Source organism: Cydia amplana, chromosome 27 (genome assembly GCF_948474715.1).
Source record: "Cydia amplana chromosome 27, ilCydAmpl1.1, whole genome shotgun sequence".
NCBI classification, from domain to species: domain Eukaryota; kingdom Metazoa; phylum Arthropoda; class Insecta; order Lepidoptera; family Tortricidae; genus Cydia; species Cydia amplana.
The window spans coordinates 3,024,575-3,049,130 of NC_086095.1; the positions used below are offsets into that span (position 1 = coordinate 3,024,575).

The 24,556-nt window shown below is 33.5% G+C and overlaps 1 protein-coding gene across 1 annotated transcript in view; it reads left to right on the forward strand.

Annotated features, from left to right (window-relative positions):
• The first annotated feature begins 2,014 nt into the window (after positions 1-2,014).
• Positions 2,015-24,556, forward strand: part of LOC134660402 (AT-rich interactive domain-containing protein 1B-like) — a 71,063-nt gene continuing 48,521 nt past the window's right edge. Inside the window, exon 1 of the mRNA XM_063516139.1 lies at positions 2,015-2,159. The gene's annotated coding sequence lies outside the window, so the exon portion shown is untranslated. The remainder of the gene's footprint in view (positions 2,160-24,556) is intronic.

Below are 24,556 nucleotides of genomic sequence, written 5' to 3' on the forward strand. Positions count from 1 at the left end.
GTTTTCATATATAACCTATTTTACTGAAATTTACTACGTTTTGTTTTTGTGTTTGATTGTGGTAATTATACTTAATTGTTAGTATATGTTAAGAAACATGATTGAATAGGTAAGTGATGGAGAAGGATTACATTTTTCGGGTTGTCTAAATGTTCTCACTGCTGAGGTGAAAAGTTTTATGAACTACACGAGATCAAAGTTATTTACATCTCGTGCGCTTTTGAGTCCCTTACTACGCTCAAGATTCTAAATTAGATTCACTCGCTACGCTCGTGAATCTACTATAGAATCTTTCGCTTGCACGGGACTCAAAATAAGCACTTGAAGAAATATCAAACTTTGATCTCTTGTTGTACAAATAACTATTTTCCTGTTGAAAAAAAGGTTAGTTGCCACATTTTTGGGTACAGTCTATTCATGAAAAAACGCGAACGGACACGTTCTATGGCCCAATTCGAACAATGCTTATATGAGAGACGTCACACCGATTCAAGAGTGACGTTTTTGGTTAAATAAATGTTACTTTTGACACTGACGGATCGCTATCGTATCGGTATGGCATCTTATAAACATTGTTTGAATTGGGCCACTACTCGTACTGACCCAATGCAGGATACTTCACATACAACCTTTGATCTTCGCAAATGTATGCAACATTCCTCACGATATTCTAATTTACCTAAATCCTTGTAAGAAATGTAAAATAACATAAACCGGCTTAAGAAAATTCTGAAAGGTTACTCCAAGAACGCGTCTAAAATAGAAGAGTGTATTAAACGTGGAAACAAGTTACCAAACTCATTAGAAATGCGATTTTGCTCACTGTTTTTAATTAGCAAAGTACCCTTGTTCGAGCTGCTAAGGTGAAAATGTCCTTTTCACACCACCTATTCGGAAAAGAGCTTTTTCTTCCCTGCTAGGAGGGATCAAAGTGGCACTTTTCCTCCCTGCTAGGAGGGATCAAAGTAACACTTTTCTGTTCTAGTACACTATTTTTACATTTTTTTGCACATTATTTTTTTAGCTTAAATAATCTGTTTAAGCATCAGATTGTGTCAACACTAAGATTTTTTTATTTTCCTCATAGTTGATGTGAAAAGCAGTATGTGTCACACGGTATCAAAATTATTTCATCTTGGGCGTTAACATTTGAATCCCTCATTACGCTCAGGATTACGCCCTTGACGGAAATCATTTTGATCCCTTGTTACACAAACTACTATTACACTACGCCATGGGATTCTTCAAGAAGCGCTCCTGTGATGTTGCTTGCTTGCTCCATGGGCGACGGTGACCGCTTCCCATCAGGCGGCTCGTCTGCTCGTTTGCTGACTATCACATAAAAAAAAATTTGGTAATCCGCAAATCTTCCAGAAACGGTCATCATCATCATCTTCCTCGCGTTGTCCCGGCATTTTGCCACGGCTCATGGGAGCCTGGGGCCCGCTTGGCAACTAATCCCGGTAATTGGCGTGGGCACTAGTTTTTACGAAAGCGACTGCCATCTGACCTTCCAACCTAGAGGGTAAACTAGGCCCGTATTGGGATTAGTCCGGTTTCCTCACGATGTTTTCCTTCACCGAAAAGCGACTGGTAAATATCAAATGATATTTCGTACATAACTTCCAAAAAACTCATTGATAAGAACCAGGGTTTGAACCCGCAACCGGATCGCAAGTCGCACGCTCTTACCGCTAGGCCACCAGCGCTTCCAGAAACGGTATCACTACATAGTATTAAACAAAGTCGCTTCCCGCTGTCTGTCTGTCTGTCTGTATGCTTAGATCTTTAAAACTACGCAACGGATTTTGATGCGGTTTTTTTTAATAGATAGAGTAATTCAAGAGGAAAGTTTATGTATAATTTGTTAACCCGTGCGATGCCGGGGCGGGTCGCTAGTAAAATATATATGGAAAAATAGTTCAGTAATTATCTTAGCCACCCTACTGGATCAAGGACGCAAGGCCACTAGAAGCCGCATGCTATATAAAAGCGTTACGGCTGCCACATAAGGTTGTTCGAACGCGGGACGACAACGAAACGACGTGCGTGTCAAAAAAAAACTTTTTTTTTAAATACGGACGCATCCTTATTTCATATTCAGTGCGGTGTGGTGATTCGCTGAGTGTGGACGTGTTTTTTTGAACTTTTTTTTACATGTAAGTACTTTAGTTTATTTTATTGTGATTTTTTTTAATTTTAGAAGTGTTTTTTTTTTTGGTTTGGAGCCCGTTTATGTGGATTCTGTTTGGTAAAATAGTTTAAGCTTTATAATTTTTTTTTTGTCTAATTAAAATATTATTAATTTAAATAATAAATCAATATCCAAGAATAATAAAAAAATACTACTTTTTAAATATCAAACTAAAATTATTAATATAGCAGTCCTATTTAATACGAGTATATACTTAATATACTTAAATTTAATAACGTCAAAAAAGTTGTCATAAGAAACTTAACCAAAGTTACAACGCATCTCGTCCGCAGTTCGATTCCCGACAAGTGTAATTTGAGTATTTAACGTAAAAAGTTTCCTTAAAAAAACAAGTTTTAGTTTTTTTTTATATTGAACTGTTTCACACACTTTCTGCACACTTATCATTATCAAAGACTGATTATAGAAAAGATGTGCCCTTTTCTACTAAAAGGGTACTTATTATCGGTTTCTTCTCCAATATTGAAAGCAACCTCATCGACAACCGGCAATGTGGTACCTTCTAGTTGTAAACGTCACATATTCAAATTAAATACATTTATAATTTTTGCATCATAACTGTATTTAATGCTTATAATTATAATATATTAACCTTGGCGTTTTATTTGCCCATCGAGACCATGGGCATTGTGAAAGATCGAGGTATAAATATAAATATCATCTTGTATATAAATATTCTTTAACTAAATTGGACTTTATCCACTTTAAGAACTCTTAACAATAAGTATTCTTTTGGCTTGTTTCTCTCTGATTTGTTAAGAAAGGCCAATTACATACTATGTAGTGCCAATAACTATAGCACTCACCCTATATACCTAGTATTGTAAAACTATGGTTTTATAATTTTCATGCAATAAATGTATAGGTACCTATTACCATCTATTACCTATCTTAAAAAGACATTGTTGTAATATAATTTAATTTACAATTGAACTAAAGGAGAGGAAGGCCAAGAGGAAGGGGTATATATAATTTGTTAACCCGTGCGAAGCCCGGGCGGGTCGCTAGTAAATAATAAAGATATAATGTAAACGGTACCAATTTGTCAATGCAGTTATATAAAGGATGTTACAAAACGATTTCCATTTTAACACCTCACTGCGATGTGTAAGATGTGTTTTACGTCCATCATACAAATTGTACTTATGAATGAATTATTGAACATTTTTTATCTCGCAATATATAATTACATACCTGCAACATTACATAAGGTATAAATATTTGCCTTTGATTTGTGAAATGATCCAAAAAAAACCTATATAATATACATATTACGGGAATGCTTTAAAACATTTTAAAGTATACGCGATATAATGCGTTTTAATTGATTTATTTTCATGCTAAAATCCTTAATATTTATCACGTCGGAATTAAGGTTTTTAAACATAAAAATAAATCGCTCTAATACACAAAATAGGTCAAAAGGCAAAAAAATACTAAAAAATAATTTTGGCAATATTACATACCGGAGTTGGCAATATTTTCGAATCCTGAAACTAATCAGATATGTGCATTTTCGTATGGATATGCAAATCTCATGCAATAGTGTATTATGTTTATTTTACACGCGTTGCTAAATAGCAGTTATTGTTTGCGTTGAGACCACACTGGAGTATGTGAAATCGATTTTATGTTACATGTAACTTATGTGACATAGGTCGCACCTGGATTCTGATGAGCTAATGAACTTTTAAATAAACTAGCGACGCGCCCCGGCTTCGCAAGGGTTACACAAAACTTTAACACACTTAAACCTTCCTCAAGAATCATTCTATTGATAGGTGAAAACCGCATGAAAATCCATTTAGTAGTTTTTGAGTTTATCGCGAACACACACACAGAGAGGCGCGGCGGGGGAATGTGTAGTGATTTTGGATACAATCTTACACAGATCGACCTAGACTCAATCTCAGCAAATCTTGTACTATGGGGTAGGTGACGATATGCATACTAACATTGATAAATACCTAAATACTTAGATATATAGCTAACATCCATAACTCAGGACCATCCGTGATATTATTATAATAACGTCTTCCCTATTTAGGAACTATGGTGTTAGAGACATTATTAGGGAGGCGTGAGCGGAGCCGAAGCCTACACGTAGAGGCCCTTTTGACACTTTAATAATAACGTTTTTATTATGATAACATTATAACTACCTATAGCAAATAATCGTGATAAAACACAAATAAAAAATTACCTAAAAATATTAGAAATACTAACTATAGTAAGCTGGTGACTAGTATTAGATGTAGTTGAAACCAAATGAATTCCTTATTGAAGTATGGGTAAATATTAGTATTGCAGGTGCGCTCAGTTTTACGTTACTGACTAATGACTAGAGATGCCACGAATATTCGGCAACTATTCGGTATTCGGCCTATTCGGCCACTTTGCCGAATATCTGTTGCACCTCCTTAAAAAGAAAAATTGCACAATAAAAATAACCAAAAACTATGTAGGTATATTTAGAATGTGTTCTTGGAAAGTTGTTAAATACGAAGACCATTTTTTGAGCATTTGTTTGTTAAAAAACATTTTATTTTTATCATTAGTCTGATTTGTTTGACTCTATTCATTAATGCTGTTCAACAAAAATATACCTTAGCTAACGTTATATCTAACGTTGAGCTTTGTTTTTTGGCGATCAGTTTTCATAATAATTGTGACTCAAAATGTTCGCATGTCATGCCGAATATTCGGTCGCCGAATATTCGGTATTCGGCCGGGAAAGGGGCCGTATATTCGGTATTCGGTATTCGGCCAGAACCACTCACTATTCGGGGCATCTCTCCTAATGACCATCGTAAAATTATAGACGGTGAAACGTCCACTTATAGATAGGTACTTGCAATCGGTAAACTATGAACGCCATATAAAGTTGAATCTTATTTTGTGTCAGATTTACAGAACTTTACAATATGAGGCTAATTTATATTAATTACAATACTTACGTTCTTATAACTTCAAATTTAAGCCACAAATATAATTACCATATTCGATAAACGGCGGGAAGAAATTGATAACTCGAGATATTTTATTGAAGAAATCTGAACTTAAAATTAAATTGCATAAGGTTCAAATTTCTTCCGTTTTTTCCCGCGAGTTATCAACTTCTTCCCGCCGTGTACGGAAATATCCTCAATATACAGCCCCCTATACTTGTACATTTAAATTTCAGGCTATCTAAGGCAAGCCTACCTAGCTTTATTTGACGTTCGATAAGCGCATTGTAATTATGCCTACTTGAATAAACTATCTTTTATCTTTATCTTATCTTATCTTAAGCATTTCCCTTTTTTATACACAACATTTACATTATGTAAAACTGTGACTCTAGGTTCTGATTAAAAATATGATATTGTCTTCTCAAGCTTTTTATATCAAAAAAATATTACATGTTAATTTGGAAATCTTAATAAATAATGTAACAGAACGTCCTCACATTCTTTACCTTATTCACACGCGTCCACATAAGTTACAATAACAAACATATGTCATAAACTCAGGGTTACAGAAATAAACCTCTAATTTCAACTGGTTGCCTTAATAATCGTATTTTTTCGAATTTGAATATTGTATAAAGAAATAATTAAAAAAAAAAATCTTACTTTTTTCTTATATCTAATATTTTTTGTTCTTACTTAACTATCAAAAATTAATACACCAGTTTGATTAAGCTAAGACCTATAAAAAGCATGAGCTAGTGGCTTAAAACTTAGGGTCTGTTCAATAATTACTTATAACAATTAATAATTCAATTAATAGTTCAATAATTACCTATTACAATAATTACTTATTATAATTAATTATTACAATAATTAGTAGATAGCGTTTTATGTAAAATTTGCATGTCGTTTTGTGCGACTGAATACTGTACACCACTTAACAAAACAACATCTATGTATTTTAGAATTAAGTATACTTTAAATCGAGGATTTAAATAAAATATCTTTATCTTTAAATTACGTCATCTATTTTTGACGATTTTGACCCCCCCCCCCCCCCCAAATCATCCAAAAATCATGCTTCGAATGACCCCGTTTCCTCCTACGTCATGCTACCATCATCCGATGTCCAGACCCCCCTCCCCAGCCCCCAATTTGAAATGACGTAATTTATGAATAGCCCCTTATTTGTAGTTAATAGAAACGTCTCATAAATTTTTACCTAGTTTTGATATTGTATACGGAACGATTTAACATACAATTATTAAAAAAACCGACCTATTTTATCAAGGAGTTACGGACCGCAATGGTCATTTTATTTTAACAGCCAGACCCCTGAAAAAACTAATTGGTGACCGCTGGTCTAGAGAATGATCTGTTTACATTTGCTTAATAAAGTTTTACCCAAAACACAGTTACGCCAAACAAAAATACGAAAATGAGGTTAATTGTTCGTCTTTATCCTTAAAGGTGAACTATAAAAACAATACAGAGACTTTAGTCACCACCCATTCTAGTAAACGCATAATACCTATTAACATTGGAATAAAGCTGACCAACACTAATTACTGGTTAATTGTTGAAGTAAAAAGGTCAATGTTGAGAAGACATATACAATTATTGGTTGGAAAGACAGTCATACTAAGGGAAGGAAAGCGATGCGGCGCGGGGTGAATCAATCCTTTGATACCTAAAGTGTCATTCAATAGAACTTGCTAACTATGTAAACAAACCGCCATACTAAAATTGACACTGAATGTCAATTTACTAGTAACTTTTGTTTACATAGTTAGCAAGTTCTATTGACTGACACTTTATAGAAGTGTCCTACATGGGCGATCAGTCGTCTTGGGTCGTCCCATTCGTTTTTCGTCAAGTTCTTAAATTAGTCCTATTCTGCTTTCGTCACCCATTCTACATTCGTCACAATCGTCGGTGGCTTTCAATGTAGAATGCGTGACGAAAGCAGAATAGGACTAATTTAAGAACTTGACGATAAACGAATGGGACGACCCAAGACGATACGGCGATCTTGTTGCGAACGCGAACGCCGTGGGCCCGCCGCGCCGTAGTGTAGGCAATAAAGGTACTTGACCCCGCTGTAATTCCTCAGCCAGAAAAAACTTTACAGTATGATAAAGTATCAATAAATAAATAGTATTGTATAAATATCCAAAGAAAAATAATAATAGAATTTAAATAAATACCTAAAATCTTAAATCGTTAATATCTTTTTACGGAAAAATGCTCAGTTCATACTTTCTTCATCGGACATATGCATGTAACGTATTGCAACAATATATGAAATATCAAAAAAAAAATCCCAGCAGAAATACCAATATTAATAAAATATATTTCATCGACTGAGGAATTAATGCATGGGTCTCCATACAACAACTTGCTTCATTTCCTACACTACCGCGCCGCGCCGCGCCGCCTCGCGTACGCGAGTTGTTCGCTTACGTAAGACGCAGTGTTAGAGGATATAAATAACCAAACGGAGACGCCTTGTCTGTAATCTTCTGTACAAAACTGTCTGCCGGTTTTTGCGGGGAGGGGTACGAACGGAGACGCCTTGTCTGTAATCTTCTGTACTAAACAGTCTGCCGATTTTTGCTGGGGAGGGGCACGTCAAATATATACGTAACATAAAAATAGCCAGTCAGATAAACGTCAGTGCCTACATTGTGTATGACCACTGGCCGCCTATTTTAGATATAGAATAGAATAGAATAGAAATAATTTTATTCGTGAGCACAAACACAAAATAGAAACAGATGTAACAGATATAACAGAGATATAACAAGAGATATAACAGAGAATAAAAGGATAAAGTGCCACGAAATGGTCTCATCTCAGCATGTTGCTGGCGACTTCCAGCGCTGATCTTCCGATGAGACCATCCGGTGAAACAATCACGACAGGTAACATGAATACAAAACAAAATTAATATATAACATACAAAAGACAAAGACGGCAAAAAGATAAAAATACATTACAATAAATTATAAATTACTATGTACAATGTTGGGTCGAACCCGTCTTGGCCGTACATTGCGCCTGACAGCTAGCGCCATGCGGCAACTATGCAGACTAAACTAAAAAAAAAATGACGAGATGAAGAAGACAGGTCGATTTCATGAGCAACATCAATATTTTATGAATCTCACAGATTTAACTACGTACAAACAGACAAGTGACGGCGACAGAGGGGAACGCCTGTTAATGTCTACTCCTCTAAAGTCTATTTTTTTATTCGGTAGACTAAAATGACATTTCATAGTATGAAATGACACATGATGTTCATACTATGAAATGTCATTTTAGTCTACCGAATACAAAAATAGACTTTAAGCTGTCATAAGGGCAAGAACTCTCGTATTAGTATACGTATATGGCTCGGACACAGTCAGAAAATAGAAAGGAAGAGCTTAAAGCTCCTTCTGCTCTACCTTCTGTAAGTGGATTTTAAAAATTAATTGTAAATTATTTTAGAACTAGTCTTAGTTTAGTTTCGTTTAATTGTATTGTAAATATTTTATGATGTCGAAATGAAAAAAATCTGTTAAAGCATGAGATTTTTTAAAGGTGTTTTTATTTGTCAGAATCTACATACCTATATCATATCACCTAAGAAACATTTAAAACTATTTGGTGTATACAAAAAAATATTTGGTGTATCTCATATTCAGAAATAATATTTCATTTCAATATTATATCGACATTAAAATCAATGATATATATACCTATTATAATCGACATAGGAGAGGGGAGGCCTTTGCCCAGCAGTGGGACACACACATAGGCTAAAAAAAAAATCGACATAATATTGAAAACATTTCAAGTATAGCTTGGCAAAAAAGAATAGAATAGATGTCGTCCCTTTCAAACCAATTTATATAAGAAAACGGGACGACACTACGGTGTTGTCACTTTTTAATTTCTACTCTTTTTTGCCAAGCTGTATTTCATATTTCATATTTCTGTATTCATAAAATTACAAACTTTATATGTCAAAACTTTATACTTATAATTAGTCAATTTCAATTCATTAATATAATATTCATGAGTTACAGTAAAATAAAACACTATTATAATAATCAACATAATTCAAATAAATAAAATAAATTAAAAAATTAAATTACAATTAAATCATTATTATTAATATTATTATATTCTGACATGTCATAAAAGGCATTTCTAGTGAGCCATTTTTTTAACTGAGAGTAGAATGTCAGGTCATTTTCAATATTTTTAATGTTGTCGAGTAGTTTATTATAGATACCTGGCCCCGCAATAGATACCGTTTTATTGGATTTTGCAAGTCGACAACATGTCGAGTCCAACATATTTTTGTGTTTTTGTGTAATACGTGAACTTTTAAATGTCTTTATTGGAAATAGGTGTATGTTTTTTCTAATATATTTAATTATGTAAAATAGATATTGTGATGTGAGTGTCATTATGTTGTTATTTATGAATAGTTGCCTTTAACTCCTGTTTTTACAAATTATTAAAAAAAAGGACGATTGACCGGATTTTGTTACAAAATCGTTCCGCATAATTATTTTTCACATAAATTCACATAATGATTCACAGTGTCCGTCAGCCTTTACGCGCATCCGTGATGACGTCACGGCTCGATTGCGTAACGAGCTGGGATCGAATCGTACCGATAATCGACTGGAATCGATTGTGGCAAAAAGGACGATTTGTGACACGCTTGTTTGTTTACGTTGTAATTAGGACTTAGACATGTCGATTGTGTAGGGGTAAAAAAGGGATAGTAGTGTCATTTTAAGGACCTACTCGTATTTAAAAGTTAAGTTTATAATTACGAAAAAGCGTCTTAAAGTATTTAACACCGTCTGTCAAATCTAGCAAGCCGTCTGTCAAGCTTACCAGTTTCTGTCCTCGACTTCGTCTGTGAGGGATGATGATGATTATTATTATTATTAAAAACTATTCTCTGTCCTTTCTCGGGCTTCAAACTATCTCCATACCAAATTTCATCTAAATCGGTACAGTGGTTTAAGCGTTAAACAGGTAACATAGAGTACGCATTAAAAAAAATAGATTTTAAAATTTGTGTTTGTTAGAAAAAGACAAAATATAACAGAGGTTTGCTGTTTCATGAATAATTATTAAAAGAAACAAAATATTGATAGATTTGTACAAATTGCGTGTCGTTCCATCATTCGTATAACTCATCCTTTACTTGCATCCTTAACTTGGCATGGTATTTTTAAACTTTCACATTTTAATCACCATTTTCTATTTATGGCTTCATTTTTTTTCCATTTGACGTGGCTAAGCGCAATTTTTTTAATTGATGAAAAAGGCTTATAACGTTTTACTGCGTTAATAATTTTATTTTTGGAAATATTTTACAGATTTTGCCTTTATTAATCAATACGGAAATATTGCCCATACATTATTTTTATTTTATTTTTTATTAAACATTTGCCTCTTAATCTAAAAGAATATGAATATGCTTTTCGTAAGTATAGAACAATTTAAATCATTTGTGTTGAATGTAGGCAGACTATAAGATATTACACTGTAGATTTATGCGCCTAATTATGTATTTAAGTACATATGTCATAGTAAACATACTCGTCAAACGGCATATAATATAAATATGCCAACTATAAAGGCGAGTTCATAATGTAGACTGATCATTATAATATGATATTATTATATGGTTTCTTGATATTGTTATAGATAAAGTCCTATTCATGTCCCTGGCCTGTATGCCCATATTGAAAAGTGTTCTGTTCTGTGCTTAAAATTCACTCACTATGAGTGAACATGAATGATTTTTGCCCCCCTGTGTTTGGAATTTTATTTGAAAATATCGACCGATAATCTTTATTGAAAAATTTTAAAAGGACCTTGCTAGACTCTATTAGGTTCTATTTTTAGTATGGTATGGTTTTTGGTATGTTTTACAAAAATAGTATGGGTAGCGCATCGTAACTGGTGAATTTCCAATATGACTTGGAACTCCGGTAGCCGTTCAAGAAGTGTAACTCTCTTACGGTAGATGTCGCTCGGGTCCCCTTGACCCATATGGTGGAAAGATTTGCTGGCTATGGATGAGGTCTTGGTGGCTCAAATGGCAGAGCGCTGGAGTATCGATCCAGAGGCCATGAGTTCAAGTCTCACCCAAGACAGTAATTTTACCACTTTTAAATTTATTCTATTAGGTTCCACTTTAAAATAAAGTTAAATTGATTTACTGAGAGAGAAGCGATGTCTAGTCTAGGTAGTTACCCATTTCAACGTTCTACCCCAAAAATCACCCCCAAGAGAGTAAAATGGTACACGGCGTTTATTAAGGAAGTACTCGCAGGTCGCAGGGTCTCGGTTAATGCAGCTTTTAAAAAAAAGCTTTTATTTCGGACAAAATATCCCTAGTAAACTTATAAAAAATTTAAAAAAATAGTTTAAACATTTTAAAACTAGCGACCCGCCCCGGCTTCGCACGGGTAAACAAATTATACATAAACCTTCCTCTTGAATCACTCTATCGTTGCGGTTTTAAAGATCTAAGCATATATAGGGACAGACAGACAGCGGGAAGCGACTTTGTTTTATACTATGTAGCGATAGGGAGGTTATACTCGTATGTGGGAGAAAACACGGGCTGAGGCTCTTATTACACCTAAATATACTATGTTAACAAATCGTGTATAATAATTAGCATACCAATTAACTGCTATCAGATTATGCAGTAGCTGGCAATTATAATTACTGTGAATATCTTCTATATGTCAGATTACGAAATGCTCCAAGACAGGTTTTGGAATATTTGGCTTAAGTGGTATGTGGCGGCAAAGCTTTGAATTTAATTTAGATGTCATAAATACAGGTAAATGTTAAGAAAACTTTATATCTATATATTTTATTATTCTTTATATCTAGAGTATCAATCCAGAGGCCGTGAGTTCAAGTCTCACCCAAGACTCAAATTTTTCCACATTTAAATTTATTCTAAGCTTAATAGCATCGGTCGCAGGTCGCAGACGTTTCTGCTTGTTAAAAATTTACATATTTTATATTTACTCATGTTTAGTCAAAACATATTTGACATAATATGTACTCGTATACATATATGTAACTGAGAGTCAAATTCTTATTCATCATATTATCTTCATATTTATAGAATTTAGTTGTCAAATATGTTTTTCCTGAAACGAAACACTAATGTTAGTACATCATTTCAACGAGTAAGCGAAAACTAAAAAAAAGTAGAATTAAAATGCGTGAAATACCACAGCCATTCTATTAATATTGTTAACTATCCTGTCCTTTATATTTTCGTATATTTGAGAGCTATTTTACATATTATGCATTCATATCTATGTATAAACTATATATTAAGATGTTAGGTATTTACATTCTTACTAGATGTTTTGCAGTTGACGCATAACTAATATTAGAATCTTAAAAAAACTGGTATTTAAATAATATGGCTTGGACTTGCTGCTATTCTATTGTATTATTTATATATTTACTTACAGATAAATTATCTATCCTTATGAATGAGATAATAATAGTAATTTTACCAAACAATGATTTTACATCTCGTTTTTATTGAGGCAAAATTAGTACCTATTCTTATTAATTTTGATAAAAAGATGAAAAATATTTTGATAAATATATCTATGCTAAGTTAATTGTATCTATTAGAACAACAGGTTTACGCATTGTACAGTCGCCATCTTATACATATATTGGAGCGGCCAAGGTGCTCACAAATATCCTAACACGCCTCAATTATCACGGTTTTAGGGTCCGTGTTCAGATATTTTTGAGCACTTTGGCTGCTCCGATATATGTACCTATTTGATGGCCACTGTTCAGCAGTTTATTTTATCCAAGGACCATATTACGTTGAATTAAAGTCTAAAATTGTGTCGATAATAAAATAGCTTTAAACGAGCAATTCTTGTATATATATATATATATATATATATATATATATATATATATATATATATATATATATATATATATATTTATTTATTTATACATTTTGGGGATCTCGGAAACGGCTCTAACAATTTCGATGAGATTGGCTATATGGGGGGTTTCGGGGGCGAAAAATCGATCTAGTTAGGTCTTATCTCTGGGAAAACGCTCAATTTTGAGTTTATATATGTTTTCTCCCAGATATTAGTACATAATATCACATACATAAAGCTAATGTACGAAGACGGATAAATATTTACACAGTATTGAACAAAAGATTAATGTATAATTAATCAAAACAAAAAAAAACTATTGACATAACTATTCAATCATACTCCATTCAAACAAGAATTACATAGCTACCGAAGGTCAAAAAATGCAAAAAATATGGCCAGTTTCTAAAAATATGGATTTCCGTCGATCATACTATTCCGTCATCGGTACTATGTAATCATTAGACTTTTTATGTGTTTTTGTTTCTTTGTGTAATTTATTATGGCGAATATTCTGTCAATATATTTTTTTTACCGGAAATATTGCCAATTTGCCAAAATATATTTCTTGTTTAACATTTTACGTGTTTTTGTTTGATGATACATTATAAACAATTATTTATTTTTTTATATTATTTCTATCTCGTTATTTTTTTATGATACATTATAAACAATTATTTATTTTTTTTAATTTTGGAATTTTAAAAGGTCGGCAACATGTATATCTCATATGATTGTGCCAACGTCCATACGCTACGATGATCGCTTACCACGCTTGTTTCTTTAAAAAATCTCAAGGAATTATGAAAATCTCGCCACATATTTGTATCCTAGTTACCAATGGAATTCGTGAAACTCGTTTTTAAGAAGACCGGACCCGGTTCGCCTTTGGTTGCGCAAGAGTTGCGACAGGCGAATCTTCAAGTGTGTTGCGTCCCGTGATATTTTCTTAACGACTGTAAAGACATGGAGATTGAGATTTACAGGCATATTCTAATTTTAATTGTAGGATATATTATTTGGATTTAGATTTAGGTATTTATTCTCATAACATATAATTACCTCATTTGTGTGTGGCCGAGGGATCCTCTTTCGTATAGGGCTTTACAGCCACGAACACAAGTGTCGTAACCGGGATGCTGCTTAAACATCTGACACAGATAGTAAAAGGTCTTTTATATAAAATTACAATATAAATTATCCTATACTAATTTACCCAAATTAATATTTATTTCGATAAAATGCAAATATTAACTAACATTATAATTAAATCTAAGAAAGCCCCTACGGTATGACACGTGGGGTTCGTTTTGTTTAGTGTGTTTTTGGTAAATATATTTAAAACATAGATACTTATAGGGGTTCGTTAATCACCAGGAACTGATGATTTATGTTATATTAATGGAATAAATACGTAAAACAGCAATTTAAGTAACTATTATTATACTGTTAGAGACTGTTTGACTGGTAGAGAATGGCTTTTAGCATTAAGTTCGCCATTTGTAAATTTTTCATTGATGTGCAATAAAGTTTTAATAAATAAAATAAAAAATATTATTTATTTAGGTATATTTTCGTGGTAAATTACACACTTTTTAAATATACATTTAAAATTAAAATTTACAATTCCGTAAAAACAAACGCGTTTTTTGTCAGGTTTTTAAAATCCTCAACTGGTACATTATATCAGGCTACTGAAATACGATAATAATATTATGATTATGAATACCTACACTATTTAGTACAATGTACAATACAAATTTACTTAAAATTGTGATGTCAAATGTTGCTAGTGGAATAATTATATATTAACTTGCATCGTTTCTTCTGAATAGTGGATTGAGCAAGTTAAGCTATGTATCGCAGAAAAAAGTGTGTGTGTTTTTAAGGTTAATTTATATTTTATAAAATGTAATTAATAGCTACACAATACTTTTATAAGGTATTAATCTATGGGCGAGTTTTCTTAAAATATTTTTTTTTTGTTGTTTATCGTTTAGCGCGGTTAAACACTGTTTAATCTAAATAGCACGATTATTTTGACAGAATGACATTAACTTTTGATTAAGTAATTGGCGTATGAATACGTTATTTATTTACTATTATTTTTACTACATTTAACGAAATAATCTCTATCGTCACCTGAGCCCGTACCATGAGTCACTGACAGAAAACTGACATTTACGCTATCGAGGACGTAATTTACTTTCTATATATCTCGTTTGCACTAATATGCGAGTACGAGTGAGATGTATAGAAAGTAAATTACGTTCTCGACGGCGTTTATGTCAGTGCCAAACTGAGCCCGTACCATGAGTCACTGACAGTGTCAAACTGACATAAACGCCATCGAGAACGTAATTTACTTTCTATACATCTCGTTCGCACTAATATGCGAGTACGAGCGAGATGTATAGAAAGTAAATTACGTTCTCGATGGCGTTTATGTCAGTACCAAACTGATGGTAGCCGTACTTATGGTAGCCGTACTGTGTCATTTGTAATCGTAACAGTGACACTATCATAACAAAGTCAAATTAATACATTCCTACCTATCACTTTCATTATTATGTAAACGGATTACATGTCCGGTGCTTAATCAATCTGACAAATACTGTCAATGTAATTTGTTTCTGTTATCTGTGTTATACAATATGTTGTTGTTGATGTGTGTTGTGTTGAAATAAGGTGAAGGACTTTGGGGTCAGTGGTCAGGATGCCGGCGACATAGCGATGTCATAAAAAGGGTTCATCACTTCACTACATAGTATAAAACAAAGTCGCTTCCCGCTGACTGTCTGTCCCTATGTATGCTTAGATCTTTAAAACTACGCAACGGATTTTGATGCGATTTTAAATAGATAGAGTGATTCAAGAGGAAGGTTTATGTATAATTTGTTAGGCCGAAGCCGGGGCAGGTCGCTAGTTAGGAATATAACCTTAGGCAAATCGATTATTGGTGTTCTGAGTTTATGTAATACAATTTTAGGTGAAACATACGTTAGGTATTTCGTTCATTGGACATTAAGCTAATTGATGATAAGGTATTTTTAAAATTAGGTGAATTGGGCCTAGGTATTTCAACATTGGGTAATTTTATTTTAGATATTTTGAGTTATTGTAACTTTTATTGTTTCTTTATTTTTGAAATACATATGCAGTAATAAAAATTATTTTTGTTATGTTAATTTCAGCATACATTAGTTTAAATTCTCTATAAATCGCAAAACATAACGTTTTTGTTCCTGTTAATCAAGTCATTTTGAATAGTAGGTAGTTAGGTATATTTTGTTTTAAGTATGACTAATTGGTTAGTACTTATGACTTTTTTCGGGTTAGTATGACTTATTTGTCGCTAATTTATAGCAATTAATTCTGTATATTAGTTTAAAAAGCTCCTCAATAATGTACAAGTACCTAGTGAATTCTTAGATCTTTGTTGACTAAGTAATGACTACTTTTTAACAAACAATATTGAATAAATAAATAACAAAACCGAAAACAAACGCCACACAAATCGATTTCGACTGACAAGTCTTTACATTAAATAAATTCACTTATATCGGTTCATCAGTTTAGGAGCTATAATGCCACAGATACACATCTTAAAAACAGACCACGTTCAATGTGATCATCATTAGTTCTCTTCGAGATGGCTCGACCTGGTACCACACTAAAACGAATAAATTTATATATTTTTAATCTATGATACGGCTCAGTACACGTCATCATCAGTGTCATAGACACTCGGTGTTTCCAAATTAGGCATTTTCCTTCAAATAACACATAAAAACTTGATCTAAATATTTAATCTGCATACCTGTCTTCGTGTGAGCATAAATGTAAACTAGTTTGGTAGACAAGGTAACATTTAGCTTCGTTCAGCAGTTTTATTACAAAGTGATTGAGCTATTATTTTTCTAAACGACCTTTAAAATGTACTTGGCGTTTCGTAATATATCATCTTTTAAAAAAGTTACAATTTGTTGCCTGTACAAATTTAGTATCATCATCATCTTCCTTGCATTGTCCCGGCAGATTGCCACGGCTCATGGGAGCCTCGGGTCCGCTTGGCATCTAATCCCAGGAATTGGCGTAGGCACTAGTTTTTACGAAAGCGACTGCCATCTGACCTTCCAACCCAGAGGGTAAACTAGGCCTTATTGGGATTAGTCCGGTGACGATGTTTTCCTTCACCGAAAAGCGACTGGTAAATATCAAATGATATCGTACATAAGTTCCGAGAAACTCATTGGTAGGAGCCGGGGTTTGAACCCACGACCTCCGGATTGCAAGTCACACGCTGTTACCGCTAGGCCACCAGCGCATTTAGTATCAGACGTTGGATTGTCTTTTACTAATCCTAACATACCTACTAACTGTAATGTACAGAGTTAAACGCTTGATTTGATCTGACTTCTTCTTTTCCGAAAATCCCGAAGATTTAACCTCCTAAATCCCTGTGTACAAATTTTTGTACATATTCCAAAAAATATTTTGAATTTTGATTGAGTAACTAAGGGTTCCAAATTCAAAAACAAAACAAATGCTTCTGGGTTTCAGGAGGTTCGAGAACAGTGAAGGGATTTAATTTCTCTGCCTCTTCGTACCTGTCACAGTGACAAACAATGAATGTCGCGGAATTTCACATTATTATCACTGCGACAAAAAAACAACGGGTTGCACTCAGGGAGTGCCGGCAGAAGTGAAAACTCAATGACTAGTGCAAAATGCACTATGTATAATTGAGGTTAACGCCATCTAGCGTTATTTCGTCGCATTACTTGAAACCCCTAAGCACATCACTGTTAGTACTCGAGTTATATTAATACCAGATAGAGCGAAACTCACTAGATGGCATTTAAATCAATAAAGAAAAACTCAATGACATTACATGTAACAGTTTTTCGATCAGGTCACGTGTCCGTCTTACGGTCACGTGATCTCTCGCGAGTTAAACATTTTTTCCCCACCTCAAAAAGTGCACAGCGCCGCTAAAGAAGTTTTCACTTCAAAAATAAAATTCCTCAGCCGTACGTCAACATTTATATTGACTAATCTTAGTCCTCTAACCTTTGGTTAAATTAATTTCGGGGAAAACTCGCAATTGGCTGTCGAAACGTCGGCCATTAAGTCTTGAATAAATTTACAATAATTGTGAATCCGGGTTGGGAGTGTGACGCGGTAGACAAAAGTGTGAATCTGTTAGATTTGTGTGTAATTCTTGGAAGTGTACATTTTTTTAGTTTAATTTATTTATGTATTCGAATTTACAACTTATTTACTAAACATTTATATTCTCGCTAAACCTACGTTTGATGGTGAGATGCACTCCGTTTTTTATACAATTAACCTCTTAAACTAATTTTATAACATAAACTAACAATTTCATTGTTTTATTCCATAGCGTGACACGACGTACGTACGCGTTAAGTGTCATATATTTTTGTATGGGATTTTGAGTTTCCAAAACCCGCTTGGCGCGCTGTTCAAAATCCCATACAAAATGATATTACGATGTCACGCTATCCAATGAAAATCACATTAGGGGTTTAGTAGCGTCGTCAATTTTTTGCAATATTTGAGGTTAACGCCATCTAGCGTTAGCGTTAATTACTGGAAACCCCTAAGCACATCGCTGTTAGTACTCGAGTTATATTAATACCAGTTAGAGCGAACTCACTAGATGGCATTTAAATCAATAAAGAAAAACTCAATGACATTACATGTAACAGTTTTTCATGTAATGTCATTGAGTTTTTCTTTATTGACTTAAATGCCATCTATATGAGTGGCCATCTAAATCTTACGGTCACGTGATCGTCTTACGCTGTCTCGAGTTTAACATTTTTTCCCCACCTCAAAAAGTGCACAGCGCCGCTAAAGAAGTTTTCACTTCAATAAATTTAGTGGTCATATTGTCTGAAAACAACACCCGGTATTTCTGAGTTACGAATTACTGCTAATTTACCGTGTGATAGTGATTCTTTTGACTGTTTTTTAAGCAATAAAACCAGCGGCACGTTACCGAAGGCGTCCATTGGTTGCATTTTAATTAATAAGCTGCGTTTTATAGTGTAGTTAAACTGGGTAATTCGGACTTTATAGTACCTAAAGCAATTAACTGGCAATCTGGAGAAATAAAATGTATTTAAATCTTAGTCTAACTAGAGATCTATATAACAAAATTAGATGTGGAACATTAACATGATTTTTTTAGAGGAAATTGAAGTTTAATTTGCGGCTGTTAAATTAAAATTAGCATTTTATTCGCACAAACAGAGACTTTTTCTTGAGGATCCTAAGATAACGAATATAGTGTATTTTATTTGTATAAAAAAAACATTAATGACGGGACAAAGTCTATACGATGCTTCTGACTCACTCATTGGAAATATTCTTGAATACGGAAAAAAAATGAGTTTTCTAAAGGTAAGTACTTACATATGGTTATTATGAGTGATAAAGCAAACCTGTGATAGTATTATGTGGTTTGGTTTCTTGCATATCTTTTGATACTTGTAATTTTTTTTTCCGTTATCACTTAAAAGTAAAATCCTTAAATTTTGCATATTAATGTACAATATGCGTAACTTATAGTAAAATATATTGAATAACCACCAACGACATCATTACGATGAACGTTGTCTTCGTAATATCACAAACATCATCTGATAAGATAATTTAAACGCCTATATGAATAAGACGTACAAGGGCGTGGTAGCAGAAAAGATTTGACCTCTCGGCTAATCAAAATGAATATACCCATCATAGATAAGATTAACATAATGTGAACCTACATCAGAGATGATCTAATGGCAATAAGATACAAAGGTCGAAGTAAACTCATTATCTATCTAACACAGTGTCTTAATAAAATATTTATTAAAAAAAATTGCCTAAGTTTTAAGCATTGAACTTTTAAAATAGTAGTAAGCGCTGGTGGCCTAGCGGTAAGAGCGTGCGACTTGCAATCCGGAGGTCGCGGGTTCGAACCCCGGCTCGTACCAATGAGTTTTTCGGAACTTATGTACGAAATATCATTTGATATTTACCAGTCGCTTTTCGGTGAAGGAAAACACCGTGAGGAAACCGGACTAATCCCAATACGGGCCTAGTATACCCTCTGGGTTGGAAGGTCAGATGGCAATCGCTTTCGTAAAAACTAGTGCCCACGCCAATTACTGGGATTAGTTGCCAGGCGGACCCCAGGCTCTCATGAGCCGTGGCAAAATGCCGGGACAACGCGAGGAAGAAGAGGAGTAGAACTTTGAAAATAGTATTCTTTATACTACTTTTCATCAAATAGATAAAGTGTGTGAGCGATACTATTAATTTTAATATTAAAGAAAAAATAATTCAACACTTCAGGCAAGACTCTAATTTGCGATCTTTCGGAACACATAACATCTCCTCTTCTTTTTAGGGTTCCGTACCCAAAGGGTAAAAACGGGACCCTATTACTAAGACTCCGCTGTCCGTCCGTCCGTCCGTCCGTCCGCCTGTCCATCCATCCGTCCATCTGTCCGTCTGTACCAGGCTGTATCTCACGAACCGTGATAGCTAGACAGCTGAAATTTTCACAGATGATGTATTTCTGTTGCCGCTATAACAACAAATACTAAAAACAGAATAAAATAAAGACTTAAGTGGGGCTCCCATACAACAAACGTGATTTTTGACCGAAGTTAAGCAACGTCGGGCGGGGTCAGTACTTGGATGGGTGACCGTTTTTTTGCTTGTTTTTTTTTTGCTTGCTTTGCTCTATTTTTTGTTGATGGTGCGGAACCCTCCGTGCGCGAGTCCGACTCGCACTTGGCCGGTTTTTTAAAATTGGTTTATAATAAGTATATAAAAAATCCTTTAAGTTGTGCACATCAAATTATGCAAAAAATATATTATAACCTCAAAGGTTATCATTACAAATACACGTTGTCATAATTTATACGCCTATACGAACAAGACTTTCAAAGGCGTGGTTACAGAAACGATTTGACCTCTCAACTAACCAAAATGACTGATGTACTTACCAATCAGTATAGATGTTAACACATTGTCTACCTACATGTACAATTAGCAGCAGAAGTTGCTAAGCGAGGTGTTCCAAATGATCTTGACGCGACTTTATTGTTAAGAGAATAAGAGCAAGATAATTTTGAACATCTCGCCCGATTAGCAACTTCTGCTGCTGACTGTATTGTACAGCGAATTTCTAACGCCAATCGAACAAGGCTAGCGCTAAGTATACCGATCGGACTAACAGACATACGTTACGATTCCTAAAATGGGATGCGTGGGTTCTAGGACAGAAAGATAATTGGAGATGCGTAAGAACTGTGGTAAATCCACACATTATAAACTAGTAGTGTCTCTGTGAGCTGTAGAATTCGCGAATAACTTAAAACTGAACAAATGTAAGGCTCCGCCATTTTGAATATTTCTAAAAACTAAATCAACAAAAAATATATTTCCCAAAAATTTGTTGAGAATATTCAGAGTTGCGACCTGTAAACTGTAGAGGACATCCGGATATAAGAAAGTATTTTCAATAATAAATTATATTAATAAACGCGTCTAAAGCATCAATAACTATTTAAAACTAGTGATAACATCAAGAACTTTATTTTATTAACTAGCGAAAATATTGCCAATACACAATTTTTTACCAAAAACTGGTTTAGATTTTTTTCCTTCATTAATTTCTTATCGATCCCTCTAAGGTAGTGCTATATAGTGCTAGTATAAGTAAACGATATTCTTAAAATCCTTAATTTAATAATTATTGTAAATATTGCCAATCTCAATTATTGCCAAAGACTTTAATAACAAAACTTCCGTGAGACAAAGACATATAAACATGTCGAGCGTTTTTCGACTTAAAATACGTGAGTGACCCGTTTTTTTTTAATATATTTAATATTGCCAAAAACTCGTTATGAAATTTTCATTCTCATCTCATCACTAAGGTAGTGCTAATATAAGTAACCGATATTCATACAACACTATGCGTAAGTGACATAACGTCGCGTGGGCGTGCATTTCAACTCATTGTAACCTCAAACGTATTTGATTAAGATATTTGTATGACTCTGGCATTTCATACGTGTGACATTTGACATTTTGGCACGTTTTGAGTCAATTGTGTTAGTTAGAAGCCGTTTTCGTCTTTTATTTATGTTCATCGATCTTGTTTCTTGTGACTATTGCTTATGAGTCAGAATTTGGAATAGTGAAGAAACACACATCTGTTTAGGCGGTAACTTATTTAAGTTTCAGTCGGTACAATGCTTTTTTATGATAAAGGAGACAAAGTAATAGACGAATCGCCTGATAGTAGGCGATTACCGTCACCCATGCAAATAAAAAATACATAAAAACAACAGTTGTTTTTTGAAGAAACCAGACAAATAATATTTGAGAACCAGTAATATAAACAAATACCTAAAGTCGTATGACTAAATATCAGTTTACCTATATATGAACTTGCTAACCGTTGACGTCACTAAAAAAGTTGATAAATTTTACAAATGTAGGCGCGGAATGTAGACGTAACTTTTTTTTTATTTACCAAATACCAGAAATACAATATCAAATCCTCATGCAGATTTTTTTTACATGTAACAATGTTTTTTATCAAGAGAGTGTAAAAATTGCATATGTTAGTTGTATCGGATTAGTCATGTTTGTGTGTTTGTGTGTGTACTGCCGACCTTCGGTAGTGCAAACAGTTTGACCAAATAATTATGCAACGTTTAAACCCATAGTTAAACTTAAGTAGACATTTGAAAATATTGCCTAACCTTGAATATAAAAAGATTATAATTAGATATTATTAATGAAAAAAGTTGACATAAATAGATTTACGTTACGCCAAGAAAAATTAAGAAAGTAAAATGAAATAATGATAGACAGAGATTAAATTTAAGACTTGTTTATTGCCGTTTTTTTTAATAATATTTTTTAATGCCTTGTTTGGCAAAATATTTTTTTTTAGTGCCTTGTTTGGCAAAAAAAAATATTTTGTTTAATTAGCTATAACGAACGAATTTATACAGTATTTAAATAATAAATGATCAGGAATCGAACGCGACCTTTAAACTGTTCAAATACATAGCTTTGTCTTCAATGAATGTCGGTTTTCACACAATCGAATGCTTCCTAGGCTTGTAATAATTATTTATCACACCTTCGGACAAACCAAATACGATCGAGTCAAATATCTCATCTGTAATAGTTCACGGCCGAATATATTAATATTAATCCACCATCTTTATTTTGCCGCTCATAAAATAAAATCATTCCTTGAAACCACACCAATAAATACTGAGATTGTACAAAAAACTAAAACGGCAACTGCAAATTTATTATAGTAAAATAACCTTAAAAGGATTTGACATTTGAAAAGGTATGTCAATTTTTAATTTTAGTTTTGGACATATAGTTGTTTTTTGCTTAACTGCGATAGTTACATGTTTTTTTGTTATAATAGTACCTGTTATCAACAGTATATCAAAGGGATGTAATGTGTAATGTCAAGGTGGTTTATAATTTTGACAACTTCCTCGATGAGATTAATTAAATGTATTATATAAATGCATTAATATGTGTCAAATGTTGACATAATGTTTTTTAACGTTATTATAAATTATTGCTTTTAACTTAAGTTTAAAATTGTTGTTCAAGCAGAGAAGATTAATTGTTTAAATATATAAACATTTAATATTCATAATTTATAGTATTTCGCTTGGTTCTGTGATATTGAGATTTTTATGCCATTAATAAAAATAAATAATAACTATTTTGCAATGTTAAAAAAAAATGATTTAACACATTTTCGGAAATATTGCCATAATATGTTTCGCAAGACTGCGTCTATACTATACATTTGTGACGTCCCACGGGTAAAGGTACTTTATGGCGGTTGGCGCTTACGCTATTAATAACGCCGCTCCAATATTATTGCGGCGCCATGCCACGTAAGCGCCAGCCGCCATAAGGTACCTTTTGCCGTGGAACATCACATTTATATATGCAAAATGATATATATACGTAGAATTTATAATCGATATAACATAATCCATAAACAATTTATAGACGTATCGATAATTTGCGTCATAATTGCCCACTGTTCAATAACAATATGGGCCCGATTCGGATTTTGAAATAGACATCTATTAGATATCTTTTAGACATCACCAAGATACGATAACGATATGTTTAAGATCTAACCTGTCAAATTTGACATTTGCGCGATTCTGGAGATACTCTTGAACGATTTCCACAAGATATGACTTAGAGATCCAATTCACATCTAATAGATATCTAACTCTATCTAACGTAAAAGTGACATTGGTTGCCCGAATTGCGCTGCAAAAGAGAACTAGTTGAAATCTGAATTATAACGTATCTAGAATGGATCT